Consider the following 14416-nt stretch of genomic DNA (forward strand, 5'->3'; position numbering starts at 1 on the left):
AGTCCAGGGCCTTCTTCTGGATTCTGGCTTCTTGGAGGCGTGTTATTAGTGTGCGGTGGCAGAGCGTGTCGAAGGCGGCTGACAGGTCCAGGAGGATGAGGGATGAAGTTTCGCCGTTGTCTAGTTGGCGCCTGATGTCGTCTGTGGCTGCGATGAGGGCTTTCTCGGTGCTGTGGTTTCGTCTGAATCTGGACTGGGATGGGTCTAGGATGTTGTTGTCCTCGAGGTGGCGGGTCAGCTGCATGTTGGCGATTTTCTCGATGACTTTCGCCGGGAAGGGGAGCAGGGAGATGGGCCGGAAGTTCTTGAGGTCTTTGGGGTCCGCCTTGGGCTTCTTGAGGAGGGCGTTGATTTCGGCGTGCTTCCAGCTTTCCAGGAAAGTCACTGTGTTGAAGGAGACATTGATACCCTTCCGTAGTTGGCGTGTGATGGTTGCGTCATCTTTGTTGAAGACGTGGTGTGGGCACGGGTCTGTCGGGGATACTGAGTGGATGGAGTTCATGACCTTGCGGGTTTCCTCGTCGTTGACGTAGGACCAGGAGGCCAGCTGGTTGGTGCATGTGGCGTTCGTGGTGGGGTCTGTTGCGGTCGGGGTGGACGAGGTGTTGAAGCTGTCGTGGATGTCAGCGATCTTGCGATGGAAAAAGCTGGCCAGTGAGTCGCACAAATTTTGTGAGGGCGGGATGTCGTTGGTATTGGCGCTGGGGTTGGAGAGTTCCTTCACAATGTTGAAAAGCTCTTTGCTGTCGTGTGCACTGTTGTCCATGCAGGGTTTGAAGGAAGATCTCTTGGCTGTTCTGTTGAGGAGGTGATGTCTGCGGATGGCGTCCTTATGGGCTGCGTGGCTGTCTGGTGTGTCGTTGTAGAGCCATTTCTTATCCAGCTTCCGGCATGTACGTTTGGAGGTCTGGAGTTCTTTGGTGAACCAGGCGGCTTTCTTGCTGGGGTGGTTGATGGAGGGTGTCTTGAGCGGGGCCAGAGTGTTGGCGCAGTCGTCAATCCACTGTCTGAAGTTACGGGCAGCGGCCTCTGTGTCGGTGGGTGGGTTCTAGGTGAGGGTGGAGGTCAGCTGGTCTTTGGTGACTTTGCTCCAGCAGCGGTGAGGCAGCAGTTGGGTACGGTGGTGCATGGTTGGTTTCTTGAAGGTGAAGTGGATGCAGCGGTGGTCGGTCCAGTGGAGTTCGGTGGTGTGGTTGAAGGCTTTGTGGGTGCTTGTGGATAAGACGGGGTCGAGCGTGTGGCCGGCGGCATGGGTGGGTTCGGTGACGAGTTGTCGGAGGCTGAGGTTGTCGAGGTTGTCGATCAGGGTGGCGGAGTTGACGTCGTTGTTGTTCTTGAGATGGAAGTTCAGGTCCCCGAGGAGGATGTTGTCCATGAAGGAGAGTGCGTGGGTTCTGGCGAGGTCGGCGATGGAGTCGCTGAAGAGTGCCCGGGGTCCGGGAGGTCTGTAGATGAGTGTTCCTCTGAGGGTGGTGTTGGGGTCTGTTTGGATCCGGAAGTGAAGGTGTTCGGCGGAGTTGAGGGAGTCTCTGCGAGGGTGTGGACCAGGAGGGTGGACTTGTGGACGATGGCTATTCCTCCTTCAATTCCGTTGGTGCGGTCTCTGCGGGAGATCTTGTAGCTGTCCGGGATGGCTATAGCGATGTCAGGTGCCGAGGAGTCGTTCCACCAGGTCTCGGTCAGGAAGGCCACGTCTGGGGCGGAGGTGTCGTGTAGGTCCCAGAGCTTGACGGCGTGTTTGCGTGCAGAGCGGGTGTTGAGGAGTATGGAGCGGAGGTGGTTGGGACCGGTCCTTGGAGGTTTGGTTGTTCTATCGCAGGTGAAGTTGCAGGTGTGGCAGGAGAAGGGCCCGTGGTGCGTTTCCGGGCACCCGGAAGCAGCAGTGGTCTCGGCCAGTGTCGAGAGCATGAGGGTGTTGGCATCGTATCGGAGTCTGGCGTCATGGCGGGTGCGGGGTCCAGGGGTTCTAGTGCTGGGCACCGCCCAGTCTCGGACTCCGGCGCGCCAGCGGCGCGCCCGTTGCAGCATCTGCTGCGCGGCCGCTTCTCAGCCTGCATACGAGGAGGCTTGGGAGGGAGAAGCAGCTGGGAGGCGGGAGCAGGGATGCCAATGGGTGTACTGGGGGGTGGGGGAGGTGAGGGTGGGGGGAAAAACAAACTGGCACGCAGGGCGAGGGAAGCCCAGGGACCAGGAGGCGGCAGCAGGGGCACAGGATCAGCCGGTGCGGTGTGGGGGCGACCTGCCTGCAAGCAGGGTCAAAGGTCGCTCCCACTGCCGTCACTCAGCTGGCATTTCAGGGGGCCTGGGAGGGAGGAGCAGCTGGGATGCGGGAGCGGGGAGGCCAATGGGTGTGCTGGGGGGCGGGGCCACAAAGCGGCAGCGGCGGGAACTCTGTGACGGGGGCGGTGGGGTGAAAGAAACTGGCGCGCAGGGCGAGGGAAGCCCAGGGACCAGGAGGCTGCAGCAGGGGCAAAGGATCAGCTGGTGACGAGTGATGAGTGACGTGTGGGGGCGACCTGCCTGCAAGCAGGTTCAAGGAATTGTTGTTTGTGGAATTGTGTGGAGTGGAATAGTGTGGTGAGGAGTGGAGTTGTGCAATGTAATTATGTGGCATGGTATGCTGTGCGATTATGTGAACACTCATAAGAGAGGCAGCAACGAGAGGTTGACTACACATATGTACAAGCTGCTAAAATTAATGCAGCTGGTTTTAAAGCATTGGCAAAGTCAATACGTCTTGACCTTGTAAATGTGAATGCCTATGAGCCATGTTGTTTAACACCACATCTGCTGTTCTGCATGGCTCAATATTATTCAAAATTGCGTTATGCAGTAGCCAGCACAGGCTCTTCATAGCACTTTTTTTGTAAGAGATGGTTTCAGCTCAAAAGTAATGACTTGGACGAGGACTAAGAGATAATAGATGGTTGGAAAGAAAGAAAATGAACTGCAATAAAGCTGTTTTTGCATAATATCATGGTGTTAATGTCAAACGTGTTGAGTATATTTATTTTTAAGGAACAAAACAATCCTCTTTGTGAGCATGAAAGATTTTATGTTGCATCACGCATTAGCCGGCGATATGATCTATGATAACTTTTTTTAAAAACATACACTTAACAATGTTGTATAGTTGGCACTATGATGTATGGTTCTTAAGTGTGGTATGGTTGAAGTAGTGTGGCTCACTGGTTAGAGGCGGCAGACCCGAGAGCAAAGGACGGCCCGGGACCAGGGTTCGATTCCCGGCGCGGCAGGTTTCGGGACCAGGGTCAGCGGACTCGATAATTCTCCCGCCTCGGTGCCCACTCTGATCAGCGATCACACTCGGCAACTCTGGGCATTAGCTTGCCTCATCTTCACTAACGGCCCCACCAGACCGCCGGGGATGCCTGGTCTCACCCTGGAGATACCCATTAAGGGACCATCTCTTAGGGAAGCCAGGAAGGGTTTCGCAGCGGTCGAAGCGCCTTGGGACCCTCCGGGTAAGTAGTGCGCTATATAAATGCCTATACATTTACATACATTTACAAGTGTTAAAACATTCATGATAAAGTCCTGGTTTATCAAGAATGACCGCTATTTTACCTTGAAATTATCACTGCTGTCCCCATGAAGGCTACACAGAACAACTGTCTTTGGAAACTGTTTCACTGAATTTAGAATGAAGACTTCATTGAATCACACTCACTCTCATGCAAGGCTGGGGTGCAATGTGCCTGTCAAGCAATGGATTGAGGTAAACGGCTCCTAAACGCACATAGATCGGATTGAACACTGCTTTCCTACCCTTTGCTCTCTGAAGTAATAAATAAATGTATGGGGTGCAACAAGCTATCAAACTCTAAAAAACTGTAAGGATTGTTTCATGTTTTTTTGCACTTTACCTCAGAAGCAACGTGTTTAAGTTTTCAAGTGCAAAGCTTTTTAAACACATACCTGATATTGCAGACAATATTATGGGAGAATATACAGGTACATGCATCAATGTAGGCTTTGCGATTCCTTAATTGTTATTATTGAGGAATGGCAATTAAGGAATTGCAAAAGCCTATGCATGTAGGAATCACTATAAAATTAGCGATTCCCAAACATTCCTTAATTGCGATTCGCAAATTGTGAGTAGCAATTAAGAAATTCCTTCCTATTCATTCCTATAGGAATGAATGGGAGATTGCATGCACAATTTCCGAGTACCAATAGGTACTCTCAAATTGCGCATGCAATTTCAAGGGTGCAAGGGTGTCAAAAAGACACCCTGTTGCACCTCTGAAAATTATCTGTGCACACATGTTGCACATACACATGCCCCAAGAGCATGTGTGTGTGTAACCTACAACTTTGAAAAAGGCTAATAGGGGGCGCAAATTACCATCAATTTGTACTTGATGGTAATTTGCGCCCACTATTAGCAAAATCGCAATTTTTTATTCCATCATGCATTGCATTTAAGGAATCGCAATCTGTGATTCGCAATTTAAGACATCTCAATAATTTGCGATATCTTAAATTGCGAGAGACTGACAGGTTGATGCATCGCAGAAGCCCTTTTTGCGGGTGAAAAACTGCCGATTTTTGCGAATCGCACCGTTTGCACTCGCAAAAATGGTTGATGCATGTGTCTGATGTCTCATTCCAAGGAGGGAATGAAAATCAAATCATATATATTTACTGAGTGTGTAGCAGACATGATGTTGCCACTGGAAAAGCCACTTTCCTCATACAGAAAATGAAACGGTACCTTTGTTACACAGATATGTATGCAGATTTTTTCACATTGTTGAACATCGGCATAAATGTTATGAATTGGCCTTCTCCAGCAATTATGTATTTGTAAATCCCTAGCAATGGTGATGGGCAAGAGATAAATAAAAGGCTGAACTGAGGACAGAGTTTGAATGAAGTCAGGAGGTGGGCTAAGGTCAAAGGTCGGGCTGAGGTCTTGTGAGCTGCTTAGTTAGCAGTAAATCACAAGTTGCTTTAACAGCTGCCGAGGTCCATAAAGTTAGACTCTGGTTTGTGACCATGTTTTAAGATGCACACCAAGCACAGCCCAGCAGAAAGCACCTGACCCTTTTGCACCCTCAACCCCGGAGACCGCCCTTCCTTATACACTTAGATAGCTGAACAACACAAGACCAGATGCCGACAGGGAGGCCCTTCTTGCAAACCCAGCATGCACTGCCTTTCACGTCTGGATGTGAAAAGACACTTGATCGTAGTTGAGGCCAGGGCTGAACTGGCCGTAGAGGGCACCGGGCATTTCCCCAGTGGCCGGAAAGGGTGCTGGCGGTTTTGGACGTTTGGACATTTGACATTCAATACCACCAGCTTTTGCAAGAGGGGTTACCTGGGTTTTGAGCCCCGTACTAGACGGCCATCTAGGGAAACCTACCAAACCCACACATTTCTGAAAAGTAGACACCCGGGGGCTTCCAAGGAGGTATGGCTTGCGTGGATCCTCTAATGTTCCTTTACCCAGAATCCCTTGCAAACCTAAATTTTTGCTGAAAAAAACAGTTTTTTCACACTTTTTTTGTGAGGGAAAGCGTGGCGTCACTGGGCTCACACAAATTTCCTCCGACCCAGCGCTCCCCCAGGTCTCCCGATAAAAATGGTACCTCACTTGCGTGGGTAGGCATAGTGGCTGCAACAGGAAACGGTTCAAATCGTACGGTGGTGAATTTACAATACCCAATTGCAAATCGACCTTGATTTTTGGGGGGGGGGCACCTGAGTTTTTGGCCCGGGGCTCGGCGGGCATCTTTGGAAACTACACACACACCGCCAGCCAAGCAGCACTCCCTGCACAGACAGCCAAGTACCACTCCACGCACACCATCCAGCCAAGCGCCACTCCACACACACCACCAGCCAAACACCACTCCACACACAACACCAGCCAAACACCACTGCACACACACCACCAGCCAAGCACCACTCCACACACAACACTAGCCAAACACCACTCAGCGCACACCGACAGCCAAGTACCACTCCACGCACACCACCAGCCAAGCACCACTCCGTGCACAGACAGCCAAGTACCACTCCACACACACCACCAGCCAAGCGCCACTCCACACACACCGCCAACCAAGCACCACTCCGTGCATAGATAGCCAAGTACCCCTCCACGCACACCGCCAGCCAAACACCACTCACCGCCAGCCAAGCACCGCTCCACGCACACCATCCAGCCAAGTACCACTCCCCACACACCGCCAGACAAAAACCACTCCACACACACCACCAGCCAAACACCACTCCGTGCACAGACAACCAAGTACCACTCCATGCACACCGCCAGCCAAGCGCCACTCCACACACACCGCCAGCCAAGCAGCACTCCGTGCAGACAGCAAAGTAGCACTCCACGCACACCACCAGCCAAGTACCACTCCCCACACACCGCCAGCCAAGTACCACTCCCCACACACCGCCAGCCAAACACCATTCCGTGCACAGACAACCAAGTACCACTCCACGCACACCACCAGCCAAGCGCCACTCCACACACACCACCAGCCAAGCAGCACTCCGTGCACAGACAGCAAAGTAGCACTCCACGCACACCACCAGCCAAGCGCCACTCCACACACACCACCAGCCAAGCGCCACTCCACACACACCGCCAGCCAAGCACCACTCCGTGCACAGACAGCAAAGTAGCACTCCACACACACCACCAGCCAAGCGCCATTCCACACACACCGCCAGCCAAGCGCCACTCCACACACACCGCCAGCCAAGCACCACTCCATGCACAGACAGCCAAGTACCACTCCACACACACCACCAGCCAAGCGCCACTCCACACACACCGCCAGCCAAGCACCACTCCATGCATAGATAGCCAAGTACCCCTCCACGCACACCGCCAGCCAAACACCACTCAGCGCACACTGACAGCCAAGTACCACTCCACACACACCGCCAGCCAAGCACCACTCCACGCACACCGCAAGCCAAGCGCCACTCACCGCCAGCCAAGCACCGCTCCACGCACACATCCAGCCAAGTACCACTCCACACACACCGCCACCCAAACACCACTCCACACACACCACCAGCCAAACACCACTCCGTGCACAGACAACCAAGTACCACTCCACGCACACCATCCAGCCAAGCACCACTCCACACACACCGCCAGCAAAGCAGCACTCCGTGCACAGACAGCCAAGTACCACTGCACGCACACCATCCAGCCAAGCGCCACTCCACACACACCGCCAGCCAAACACCACTCCAAGCACACTGAAAGCCAAGCGCCACTCCACACACACCGCCAGCCAAGCACCACTCCACGCATAGATAGCCAAGTACCCCTCCACGCACACCGCCAGCCAAACACCACTCAGCGCACACTGACAGCCAAGTACCACTCCACACACACCGCCAACCCTTGCCCAAGGGGTCGCTTCCTAAAAGCTAAAAACAAAATCCCTGGTGCTAGTGGGCATTTTCTGTCCCCCCTGGGAGCAAAACGGCAAAAAAAAACGGGCCGACTTGCCCCCAGGGGGGACAGAAAAACGTAAACAAATAATATGGCCGCCATCTTGGCTCCAAAAAACAACCCTGGTGCTAGTGGGGAATTTCTGCCCCCCCCCTCCCCCCCCGGGGGCAAAACGGCCGAAAAAACGGGCCGATTTGCCCCCAGGGGGGGGCAGAAAAACGAAAACATTATCACAGCCCGCCTGGATGCGACCCTTGCCCAAGGGGTCGCTTCCTATAATCTAAAATTACATCCCTGGTGCTAGTGGGGGCATTTCCGCCGCACAATTGCGACGCTGTGCGCGATCGTGAGGCAGAAATGCCCTGCAAAGAGACATCAGGGGAGAGGAAAAACTCTTTCCTCTCCCCTGATGCCTCTTCGCTGCCAAACCCCCGCCAGACACTAAAAACTTACCTTTTCCCCAGATGCGCAGGAAGCAAATAGCTTCCCGAGCGCTGGGAATCCCTGATGATGTCAGCGCGCGCTGTGTGCGCTGACGTCATCAGGGATTATCAGGGGGGGGGGGGCGGGGCGGCAGCGGAAGGTCTTCCGCTGCCGCCCCAAGCAAAACAACAAAGATCGGAGACCCTCGGAGGGAGCGCCAGCGCTTCCCCCGAGGGTGGGGCTGATGACGAGCTGGCCATGTCATCAGCGCACGGCAGGTAAGCGCCATGACGAGCCCAGCTCGTCATTAGCCCCGAAGGGGTTAACAAGGCAGCAGAACTTTAATAGTCCTATAGCCCTGCCACGAAGAGCTATAAGGCTATTAGAACATTCTGCCACTAGAGGGCAGAATGTTCTAACAAATAAAACAAAGCCTTCAGAGAGCTCGAGGGGATTGGAATCCCCTCAGGCTCCCTGAAGCCTTTGTTCACAGCCAGAGCTGTGAACAAAGAAGCATTGGAATGTTGGAGCTCCGGGCTTATACCAGCCATTATAAGCCCGGTGCACTCCAAAATTTTCAATGGGGCTTCCGACATCCCAATGTTCTAATAAAGTATATACAATAGATCTCAAATGCTTGACCTAAAAAGGTGAATCTCTTTACTTGGAACCACAAAAGGCCCCTCCCTATCTTGCTCCATCGACCACTGGTGACTGGGTCTTGATCCCCCTCAAATTTTGAAAAGGATGAACTAATGGCTTGTATTCATCTGTATTTAATCACCAAATGGCCTCAGAGTGCCTTCATGCTGATGACTTTCACCCCACTGGCCAATACAGATTGAACAACATATTGTTTTTTTGTTTTTTGTCATTTTAATAATTAGGCTAGCTTTTAAACTAAGTTGGTTTGGATAGTTTGTTATTTGTCAACTGTGATGTTATTTTGACATTGTTGTACATGCATGATATGCATTCCTCTGATGAATCGTTGATGCATATGCCAAGCTGCTAACAGTAAACCAGGTATTCATGAAAGAAACTGACTGACCCAATATGAATAGCGTAACAGTTTGGTACTTCACACGTAGGGTTTTTAAGATTGCTCAATTTTCTCTAAATTCCATCTGCACTTTTCAGATGCTTTGAAGTTCTCCCCTCAGGTGTCTACCCACTAAAGGTAATCATTCAAAAGCCAGCATGTAGGAATCTACTTTTGTCTCAAGTCACTCAAATGTGCAGACTACTCTAGAGTGCGCCAAAGGACAAATCAACATAGAGGCTGGCTTTATGCATCATGCTTCGATGCACTTTGTATTTTCAAGATTCTTGTTGTTTCTATCCTAATGCTTGGCACACTGTGCAGCTTCCAATGTTTGAGGACTCAGGGTAGGTGGCAGTAATGCAAGACTGAAGGAAGCTTAGTCACATAGTATGTCCTTAGAAGCATCTGGAAATGCCAGACACATCAATCTGAGCTGGACGGCTTAGACTATAGATAAGGTATTTGCAAATTTGCAACAAAATGTTGCAACTAGAGTTTGTCAAATTATAATAGCAAGTGTTCCTTAGACTAGGGTAGAGTAAACCTAAGAGATGCTTGCTGACTTCCATCTGACAAGCCCATTCTAGCCTCTGCTACTCTCCTCTGCCTGAGTGCTAAGGCTTCATGTATTCTCTAATCTCACCACAGTCTTTGCTCTCACCAGCGAGTACCCCTTCAAGCTCGCTCCCTCAGGGGCTCTCAGCAGGCAAGCAATCGCCCTGGGTAGCCCTCTGTTAATAGCTTTATGGCCTCTTCCTGCAGAGCTCCACAGACAAGTTTCTATGCCATCACCCTCTTGGCCACGCCCCTGTGTGTGCAGTTTTACTGTAATTTCAAACTGACTTCTTGCCAGGGTCAACCACTCTTTTTAATACACTTCTAACTTGCCCCTTTTGTTTGTTTATAAGGTTGGACATTTACTTTTACCTTTTACATGTCATGGTAGTGAACAATTCCAAAATTCCTTTTTCACTACTGTGAGGTCTACATATCACTAGGGAGAACATTAGGTTGCCTTGTTACAGTTAATAGATGCCAACTTTTGACTTGGAACAGGTAAGTATTTTTGGTGTCAATTTTGAAAAGGCCACTATTAGAAAGTTGGTATTTTGCTGCCCTATTTGGTGACTGCAGCCTGTTCCTTGGCCACATGACTGAGAATAGCAGAAAGCAGAGCTATGTTTTTTCCTCCTAGGCTACCGCACATTAGAGGGAATAGGTGTGATTGGATGGGCCATTAACTGGCAGGATGGGGTGTGGAGCTGGACCACAGCAACTGAATAGGCTGTGCGCCGCCTTCACACAGAGGGCTTGTCACCACTGCATTGTTCATGTAGTGACCTTGGGGCCATGGCAGGGGAGAGAGGAAACTTTAAGGACTTCAAAAGTAATTCTGTAGAAGCTTCTCCTACTTCAAAGCAGGTGCCAGGAATGACAAGAGAACTCTCAGACCCACTGTTCAATACACCTCTGGACCTGTGGCTACTACAAAAGGACAGCTGTGCTGCCCTGTTGCCAGAAGAACTGCTACCATACTGCCCTGCTACTCGGCTGCCTCCTTGCTGAGAAGCATATGCCACTTTCATCCCAGGCTTAAGTGACTTAAAGGGTCAGCTGACTGTCCCAACTCGTGAGGCCTCTTTGCAACTACCCAATGACCTACTGCCTGGACCTGCCTAAGCCCTGTTGGCTTGTGCTGGAGTGAGTTCCTGATCCCCAAGAGGGCCCCCTCCAGTTATGGCCTTGGTGTGCCATCAGTTGAGCTGTGTTTTCACTTGATAAGTGTTTAAAGTACTGCATGAATACTTTACATATTGCCTCTAAGGTAATCCTGATTGCTTTTGTGCCAAGCTACCAGAGGGTTAAGCACAGGTTAATTTGGGATTTCTTGTGTTGGATCCAGAGAGGGACTGTGGCTGGGGTTTGAACAGGGTTAACACCCCACTCAACCACCAACCCAATTGCTCAGATTTTTCATATGAGGCTGCCAGATATTTTTATCAAGAATAATCTGTTTTTTCTAAGTGGTCCCTACCCAGACGTTTTGCAATAAACCAGAATGTTCTCTTTGTTCTGACAGCAAGAACATTTTGTAAGTAATGTAACTTATTTGAGGCATGTCTATCCCTTGTGACACTTATTCTGTGATCTTCACAGGATCTCCCTCTTGAGGGGGATTAAGCACAATGACGAGGACTTCCTTTTAGTAGTGTCAAGAGCACTACCGTCCCTCTCTTCTCCCCCTTGAAACGCTGTCTATTACAGCAGAAGGGAATTTGAAGCTGATAGTCCCACAACACAGGCAATGGGAGTGACTTGAGTTCACTCCAAGATGTCTGCCACAATGGTATGTGCATAAAAATGTTACAGAGTAGGGGTGAGAGCTCAGGATTATGCGTTCCTTATCAGCCCTATCTCCTTTCTTTGTAATCTATCACTTGAATCCATGATCACCCTTTTAAAGTATACAAGGGGAATCTCACCCCTCTTCCAGTGTGTCCCACGCAGCTCACAGGGATGCAGCAATACACATGTGTCTGGAGCGTTCCTTTGCTCCCTCATACCTCACTGGGCTTTTCCAAAATGGAACACAGAGTTCTCCATGTAATGTACCATTGCAGGCACACTTTCACTTTGTACATACACAGCACACATATTGTTCAGTACTCCCACCTCCAAGTGTTGTGTCACTCCAGTCACACAAACATGCAACACACAATCATTGTGCACTCTGCTTTGTATTATAACCTTCCTGTATGTGTGCTATTTGCAAACACACACACTGCCAGCATACACAAACCATGCATGCTGCTCAACACTTCACTGTCCATGTACTTTACTTTTTGCAAGCACATACACCTAGCATATGCCTTCATTGTGCAAAACAATTGCATATTTAAGTAAAAAATATAAAATATGGAATTAAATATATTTAACTCTCCACAACATACGCCCAAAAAATATACACCATACTCCTACGATATAATAATAAATTAAATACACAATTAAATATACAAAAACCATTATTCATTTAACAAAAATATTTATAACTTAAAATTGATTTAATTGCCACTCTATACCCCTGTAAACCCCACACTACACACCTAAAATAAAAAACTTACACACATAACGCAATTATCAATTAAATAGTTAATTTTGTACTCCCATAAACCCCATTACCGACTCATAAAAAATAATTAACTAACATTATTAACATAATTAAGTATTAATAAAATAATTAACATTAATTAACAATTATTTAAAATGTAATTATTACATTAAATTACTTCCCAACCTCTACCACAATAACATCCACACCCCATATATAAAAGGTAATTTAAAAAATATTATTAACACTGTTGACATAATTAATCGTCAATGAAATAATTAATATTAATTAAGTATTTAAAAAACGTATTTCCTAATTAACACAATTAATTATTAATTATTTAAATAAATACTATTTTACAATAAACAAACTATTTAATAACATTAAATTACTTCCCACCCAATACCCCTATAAACCCTCAACCCCCTATGGTAAAAAATATATATATATAACTTTTAAAAGTAATATTTAATAACTACTACAATGTTCACAAATACATTAAAACATAAACAATATTTAAAAAATAAACATCATATACATATAAAATATATAACTAAATACATAAATAATCAAAATCAATAGGACATACCTTACATTTGATAATCTTGACAACGATATTCTACCACTCAGTATTTCCATTCCACTATATTTTTACTCAATATTACTGTCATTTGATATTTTTGTCTTGATATTCTGCCTCACCACCGTCCTAACTCAGCACCTCACTTCTCTTGTTCCCCCTTCTTTCTCTGCTTATCTAGCTCCTTCCTTTTAATTTACTCTTACCTATTTCTGTCTTTCTTGCCTACCTTTACATTGCCTTTTTCTACTTCATTCTCTCTACCTCCCTTTGTTGAATGTCATTGCTCTCTACCTCACCAATCAGTAAATCCACACCTTTCTCCGCTTCCTCACCTCCATAGCTACCCCCTCACAGACTAAAGGGACTATTTGTGAGGCCATTTGCATAGCTCTTGCACCACACACTGTGGTGCAAGAGCGGCGCAAACCCTAAGACAGATTTTTAAAGCCACGCAAAGCCACTTTGTGTGGCTCTGAGTGGCTCTTAAAATCTTGACTTGCGCAAAGTACTGCAAATCACTGTGTTGTGTTACTCTGCAATGGGAAGGCATTCCATGGATGTTGTGCAACTCTGATGTATTTTAACGCATTTCGAGATTTAAAAAAATGTGTAAACCTGGGGATGCAAAAAAATCTTACAGCTTCCAAGGTGAGGCGTGATGAAGAGAAATAACTCTATTCCATCTTGTCTCTTCCTCTGTCTATGTATGCTTCATTCTGCAGCACACATAGAACAAGGAATATCCTTCCCAGGATATTTTTTTGTGCAGGATGGTGTCCCTTTCTGAACAAAAATAAGCCTGTATTCAATGCAGGCACCCTTGCCCTATGATGAAATGGCGCCTGCATTTGTGCTATGCTGCCAAAAGGGCGCCAGGGCAAGGGAAAGGACAGGAATGCACTGTATTGGTGTAAATGTTTGTTGTTATGTTATACTGTTTTGTATAGCGCGCAGCAACTCAGCAGAGTGTCCTTGTGCTAGGCAGTGGGAGATCAACCAGGCAACTGGATTAGTTGTTAACCCCTTCGCTGCGGGCGTTATTCCCCCGCTGTGCTGGGGGGGAGGGGGGCGCACACCGCACCCGCATGCTCATGACGAGCTCAGCTCGTCACGAGGTACAGTGCTCCTTTCCTCATGACGAGCTCAGCTCGTCACAGGTGCATTGGCTCCGTGGAACGTTCAGCACAGCGGGGGAATTCTCCCGGCGCCTGAGCGTTCCACGGGCCATGATGAGCTGAGCTCGTCATAAGCACCGGAGCGCCGTGGCTCATGACGCGCTCAGCGCGTCATGAGCATGGAAGGAGTTAAAGAGCCAGGTTTTTAGTTTCCTCTTGAAGATATCCAGGCTGTGTGCGTGACGAAGCTCTAGTGGGAGTTTACTTCAATAGAGTGGTCTCAGGTAGGAAAAGGATCTCCCACCTATTCTGAGGCTGGTTCATTCCTGCCATTCCCCTGTCACAGCGCAGCAAGGTGGTTGCTTTCCTCATAAATAGACCCCTAAGTCTCTCACTACAACCACACTTAAACATCCTGGTTTTACCTCTGTTTTCTGTGTCGGGTCTCTCACCATAATCCACCTCGGCATCCTTTGACTCTCCCTACATCTCCATGTACCTACCCCCATTTCTTTATCTTGACCTCACCTGTCTTTTAATGCACCTCTTCCCCACCGGTCTCACAGCCTCACCTTACTAACCTGCCTCCCTCTGCGTTTCCTCCCCTGTCCTGCTTCAGCTCTCTTAAATCCACTCCACAGCAGGGCTTGAATGAGCTGAAACCGAGTATCAAGTTCAATCC

General features: G+C 48.6%; 1 protein-coding gene across 3 annotated transcripts in view; it reads right to left on the bottom strand.

Annotated features, from left to right (window-relative positions):
• Positions 1–14416, bottom strand: part of LOC147678093 (hydroperoxide isomerase ALOXE3-like) — a 227913-nt gene that overhangs the window by 213018 nt on the left and 479 nt on the right. The gene's annotated exons all lie outside the window — the stretch shown is intronic.

This window comes from Lissotriton vulgaris, chromosome 12, assembly GCF_964263255.1.
Source record: "Lissotriton vulgaris chromosome 12, aLisVul1.2, whole genome shotgun sequence".
In the NCBI taxonomy this organism is placed as follows: Eukaryota; Metazoa; Chordata; class Amphibia; order Caudata; family Salamandridae; genus Lissotriton; species Lissotriton vulgaris.